This window comes from Rattus rattus, chromosome 4, assembly GCF_011064425.1.
Source record: "Rattus rattus isolate New Zealand chromosome 4, Rrattus_CSIRO_v1, whole genome shotgun sequence".
Classification (NCBI taxonomy): domain Eukaryota; kingdom Metazoa; phylum Chordata; class Mammalia; order Rodentia; family Muridae; genus Rattus; species Rattus rattus.
Genome location: NC_046157.1, coordinates 56641940 through 56648854, shown reverse-complemented (window position 1 = coordinate 56648854; position 6915 = coordinate 56641940).

The window sequence follows — 6915 nt, the reverse complement described above, 5'->3', positions numbered from 1 at the left end:
CCGCCATTCTGTTCTAATCACTGTAGAAGAGGATTGAAATCCACTTTGTCACCAGAAATTGGAGGTGTTTTCACAGAGGCAAAACAACACTGTTTTCCCCCTTGTTTTTTTTGATTTTAAACTGAGGGGTGTGATTCCTAACAAGCTTCCAATAATAGCTTACTAAATTAATGCTTAGATGGATTTAAGGATTTCTAATCTAATAGCCACTTATTTCATTGTTGCAACAAAATATCTGACAAGCCAACTGGAAGGAGAAAATATACCTTTGACTTACATGTCAAGGCAATACAAAGTATTGCAATGAGAACAGAATGTTAATAGTAGCAAGAGGTAATCGGTCCTGTTGCATCATTAGGAAGGAAGAACATTGAATTCCAGTGCCCAGCTTGCATCCTCCTTTTTTATACAGTTCAGGGACCACAGCCTATGAAACACTCACCATCCACATTCATGGTGCATCTTCCTTCAATTGTTGACCTAGAAGCTCCTCTCACAGTCATACACAGGGTGTTGTGTCTATGATGGCAAAATTCTGTGAAGCTGACAGCAAGAATACCTGTCATACACTACTCAAAGAGTTGACCAATGAGTCACTTATGAGGTTTCAGAAATCTTTCCTAAGAGCATAAGGGTTTCTGAGGCTTCCTTGAAATCTACTCTGATTAGTTGTTCCAGGCTGAGTATAAATGTGTGTGTGTGTGTGTGTGTGTGTGTGTGTGTGTGTGTGTGTGTGCCCCAAACTTAGAATCAGACACTTCCCTAAACATTTCCAGATTTCTTTTTTACTTTTTCTTTTTTACTTAGAAATAGTATTTTAGTTCTACATTTCTGTATTACCAGGATTGGTGATATTTTTAAAATACAGCAATTGGACCCAGCAGGCAAAACTAATGCATTCTACCTTGGATACAACTTATGAATATGTAATGATAACATCAGAGATATCTAGATTGATGACTTTTTGAAATTTTTGTAATTTCAGAAAATATGCATTTCCACTAACGAACTTTTTAAGAAAAAAAAAAAATCATACATCTTCCAAATTTCCAAATTTAAGATAGAGAATATAAAAGTTTTTTTAAAATCTTATTCCGCCTCTATTGTTTTTCCTTAAATCTTCCCACAGGATGGAATTCAAGAATGTAACAAAGTGGCTGCATATGGAAACTTTAAAAACTGAAATTATAGACACTACTTGAAAACCACTTTGAAGCAGAGCATTGTGTCACCCATTTTAGTGACATCACCACTGATCTCTAAGATTTCCTTCATCCTTGAGTGTTATGATATATATTATCAATACATTTCAAAAAAAAACATCTGGGTGACAATTACTTGAAATACTCTAGGTAGATGCTAGGGAATGGCATGAAGGGTGGGGAAATGGGATTAGGAGTAAAGCCCAGGGTTGGGGATTTAGCAAGGCCCTGTTGGGTCCCCAGCTCCAAAAAAAGGGGGGTAAAGCCCAATAATTTCCTTCAAGAAATGTAATTACAATTCACAGAATATAATTCTGTTCAAGCAAGTTAATAGACAGTTTAAATCCCAGCATTTGGGAAACTGAATAGGGGAGATTGAGAGTTCTAGTCTAGGCTTGGCTTAACTACTAAAGATATACAGTCAGAAAGGATGGAGGAATGGATGGAGTGGGGGATGGGTGGAGAGAAAGATGCATGGAAGGAGGGTGGGGGAGGGAGGAGGGGAGGGAAGATGAGAGAGAGAAAGAAAAGCAGAGACAGTCAGTTTGATAATTGACAATAATATTTTTATTTAATCAATGATTTTAAAACATATGATGAAAATCTATGTGTACATATCATATATAGTTTTCTATAAGACAAGTAAATGAAAGATACAGTATATAGAAGAGAATACTTATAATTGAAATATAAAAATTGCCAGAGAAGTCTTGAAAAGAGATAAGAATCAAATGTGAATAGCAATTTAATGCGTTTGATTATTTGTACTATATTAACTTAATAATTCAGTGAATTTATTTGCCAAGCCTCAGCTAGGTCCAGTTTCCTGAGAGAGAGGTGTTAGGGAGCTGAAAAACAAAACACTCAAACCACTCAAAGTCAAATTGTGGGTCCAAGCTAGGGGCCTAAGTTCTGTTGAGATGGCTTTATTGGATGTTTCTTTATTTTCATTTCAAATGTTATCCCTTTTCTGGTTTCCTGCCCATAAACCCCCATCCCATCTCTCCTCCCCCTTCTTTTTTGAGGGTGTTCCCCTACTCATCCACCCACCCCTTCCCGCCTCCTTACCCTGACAAACTGATCTGTGTGTCTGTGTGTGTGTGTGTGTGTGTGGGTGGGTGGGTGGGTGGGTGGGTGCATTCTGCTCTGCTCTAGATAGCTTTTTCTTGCTATTCTAAAAACTCTCTGGTTGAGACAGCTCTCTCTGCTAGTAAAAATTCTAAAAGCTTTCTGAATAGCTTATGGATTTTCTGACCAAAATCAGAAAAGCTGCTATGAAAAATTCTTGGATCTTCTGAACAAGTCAGAAATCCTGTTAGAAAAATTCTAAAAGTAATTCCTGGGTTTCTCAATCAAAATATAAAAGCCAGAAAGTTTCTAAAGGAGCTTTGTTGGCTCTTCAGGCAGCCTTTTCTGGACAGCTGCTAGAAAACATTCTAAAAGAGCTCTGTCAGCTTTCTCTAATAATTCTTAGGATTGGTCAGAAGTCGTGTTAGAAAAAATTCTAAAAGATTTATGAAAATTTCTAAAAGAGCTGTGTTTGCTCTCCATGGATTCTCCAACCAAAATCATAAAACCTGTTAGAAAATTTTTCAAAGAGCTGGTGTTGCTGTCCAGAAATCTGCAGACAACTCAGCTCTCACTAGAGAAAATTCTAAAGATGAGCTTTAGAACTTGGCTTTCTGCTTACTCATCTCAGCAGACCAAAAGCCCAGGTTTTTATTTGCATATCAATTCAACTATTTATTTCAGATTCCTTTTGATTATACTATAAATCAGCGTCCCCAGGCCCCAGTCCTTTAATTCTTAGGAAACAGCAATCACACATTTCCTTTTAACATTGCAGAAGAATTCAGAGATCTGCCTGCCTCTGTTAAGCACAGAGATAAACCAGCAGGATGGGACCCCGTCCTCAAATTACCATTTCTGCCACACCTGGGCCTGGACTCCCTGTGTCCTAGAGTGACTTTGAACTCGGGCATCTGCCTATCTTTGTGTGTTTTTGACAAGCTGGACATAGCTGCCTCTGTTCCTTTAGATCCTTATAGAATTCATATTGCAAACTTTATATTTTTGCATAGTTGGGAAATTACATATCTTTGAACTCATGATTTTAGCGTTCTTTTCTACAACCTTAAAGGCTGTCCTGAAGATCCCAGTGTTTACCATTTTGCTGAGACATTAGCTAAACCTTTGCCTCCTGGAATCATGCAGTTTCAGATTATCATAGAATCACTAACATTAACAGGAAGACACTCCTCAGAGAAATGTGAACACATGTACATTATTTTACAAACAAGAACCAGCCATATGCCTAGGACAGCCATCAACCCTTTTGGAGGCCCACATCTGCTGGCCGTGTCCCACGTACAGTAACTGTGTCATTCTGTCCCCAGCAAGACCATGTCATACTCAGCACTTACTGATGCTTGTAAGTTTTTACTTTAATAAAAATATACTTAAATCCATAAATATATGTTCTACACAGAGGCTTGTACATAATTGTTACATCAATATTGTTGATTGTAACCCAAAAGTGCATATATAAATATAAAATGACTGACAAGGGCTTAAGACAACTAAGTATATTTCAAAAACGAATGGAACACCATTCTACAATAAAATAAAAAACTGATACACAGCAAAGCATGATGAACTTTGAAAGCATTATGCTAGATGAGAGAGTCTAGCCACTAAAGACTTCTCATTGGATGTTTGCATCTATTAGGTAGAGTCAAGAACTGGCAAATCCATAGAGGCTGAAAGTAAAATAGTCTTTGCCAGGAACTCAGGGAAGGGAGAAAGGGGTGTGGCTACTAATGAGTTGGATTTCTGTTTTGGACTGATGAGAATGTTCTGGAATTAAAAGTGGTAATGGTTGTACAACTTATAAAATTACCAAAAATCATTGACATGTATATTTTGAAAGAAAAGGCTTTTGTGGTGGTGAATTACATGTCCAGTAAAAATAAAATATATTATGTATGGATAATACGAACACCGATAGTTCATTTAACACATATTTGGTTTTTGTAGACACTATAAAAATGAGCAGTGACAGTAGCCAGGAAACACCCTGACAAAGAGAATGGTTTGCAAGGGGTCTTGGGCATAGAAGCCAAGTTAAGCCTCTGTCCAAGTTTTATCAAGGAAGCCAAGTGATTAAAACTAATGCTTTCATAGGAATAAAGATTTAGCTACCATTGCATGCAACATTTTTTTTTTTGAAGTCTGGCCAAATCTTTTTTTTTAATAAATGAGTTAATAAATTATTTTTTCTCCATCTTTATTAAATTGGGTATTTCTTATTTACATTTGAATTGTTATTCCCCTTCCCGGTTTCCAGGTCAACATCCCCCTAACCCCTCCCCCTCCCCTTCTTTATGGGTGTTCCCCTCTCCATCCTCCCCCCATTGCCGCCCTCCCCACAACAATCACGTTCACTGGGGGTTCAGTCTTGGCAGGACCAAGGGCTTCCCTTCCACTGGTGCCCTTCCTAGGCTATTCATTGCTACCTATGCAGTTGGAGCCCAGGGTCAGTCCATGTATAGTCTTTGGGTAGTGGCTTAGTCCCTGAAAGCTCTGGTTGGTTGGCATTGTTGTTCATATGGGGTCTCGAGCCCCTTCAAGCTCTTCCAGTCCTTTCTCTGAATCCTTCAACTTGGGTCCCGTTCTCAGTTCAGTGGTTTGCTGCTGGCATTCGCCTATGTATTTGCCATATTCTGGCTGTGTCTCTCGGGAGCATACAACATTTTTAACCAAACAAGAATTTGCCTTGAGGCCAAATAAATGTGAATCTAAAATCTTCTGCGATGCATTGGGTAGAGATAACGCCTCCAAAAAGTTGCAGAATTTTATGTCTGTTTCTTAATCAAAATCTGATTCTCCTTCAGTGTGTTTACTCTGCAGCGGTAATGTTAAAAGGAGAGTAACCAGGCAAGTCACAGCCTGTTTGAGGGTAAGAACGTTTTTATCTTTCAGGAATCACATCGTTTTGCATTCTCAAGACGTGCGGAAAAACATGTCCTCATCCTTGTGTTAATCAGGAAAAGCCCTCGTCAGCCCAGCGGTTCACATAACTCTGAGCATGGCAGTAACATGTCTCCAATCTCACTCATCAGAGATCCCATACATGAATCATGTCTCAAACACCGTCAGAAAGCAGGAAGGCCTCCTTTGCTCTGATTACTCAATGTTGAGCCGAACTAACATCCAACATGGATTTTTGCACTTCCACACTTGTAAGATAAGAGTGTTTTGGCTTCCAACATATTTTCATAAAGTGCACCAACCTAAAGGTTTATTTACTAGCCTGGGAACAGTGTTTGGCATTAAACACAGCATGAGTAATGATTAGACATTATACACTTAGTCTTGTGGCATGATTAGTGTTCAAAGACACAGCACATCTTGTAATCACTGGCGCGATCAGCATTTGGGGGATACTCGAGTTTCTCAAGAGTTTTGGACACTGATGCCAAGTACATTAGGTAGCTCCTTTCTGTCTTCCCTCAATTCTTTCAGTACCTAAAACAACATTCTCGTCCTGAATCATTGAATTTTTGCAGAAAGGCCTTACAGATCTCTGTACCGCAACCTTGTTTAAATAAAACGCCTATCTCCTTCAAACATTCTATGTAATAGTTGATAATTGTAAGTAAAACACTGCAATAAAAACAGTGAAGGGACAGTTCAGACCATCTCCCAGGAGAGCATTGCAAGGTCACTGACACAGCGTAAGCCTCCCGTTAAAATTCTCTAAAAATTCTCTCGATTCATTCCTGGTTAATCTCAAACCTCTAGGGCGGCACCCAGCTAGCTATCATCTGGCTTACGTCTCGTGCACCCTCTCCTCTTCCCTTCTCCTTTGCTTGGCACTGTAATGCAGCAATATTTTAATCTCTCACGTGTTCAATCCTCTCTGCCCCCCCTCCCTCAGCCTAGTCACGTGTTCACCCCTCTCTTCCCGGGTCTCCAAGGAATTTCTACTTATTTTTCTTTCAAGACAAGCTCTCGGGAGTTGGGATATGGCAAGGACCAGGGTTCAGTTCCCAACACCCACAGGACAGTTCGCAACCATCCATAACTCCAGCTCCATAGGGATCCTATGCCTTTTTCTGACTTCGACAGGCACAAAGAACACGCATGCTACACAGCCATATATAAAATAAAGTGAATAATTATACGTTTTTATCATTTATTTTCAGTTTTGTGTGCATTAGTCTTTGGCCTGAACCTATGCCTGGGTAAGGGAGTCAGATCTACTGGAACTTGTGTTACCGACAGTTGTGAGTTCTCACGTGGGGGCTGGAAATTGAACCCTGGGCCTGATAGTACTTGGTATCCATTTTTACCTTCTTATTCCCCATGGTATTGATTTATAACTGTGCCATGTCATCAAGACAGTTGCTTATTTGGTGATAAGCATTGGAAGAATAGCCAATGCTCTTAGGCACCGAGACATCGCTCCAGCCCTGTGAATAATTTTTCAAACAATATAAGACAAGGTCTCATCATGTCGATCAGGCTGGCTTGGCATCCTCCTGCCTCAGCCTTCAGTACGTCGCTTATTTTCTACTTCTGAAAATTGTAAAACATTTTACAATTCTCTGCTTTTCGCCAGGATCATTTAGGTCTGAGGCCAACACTGTAATCACTTTTCTTGATTTTTTTGTGCCTAAGACACTTCCTGATGAACAGTACACACTTAATA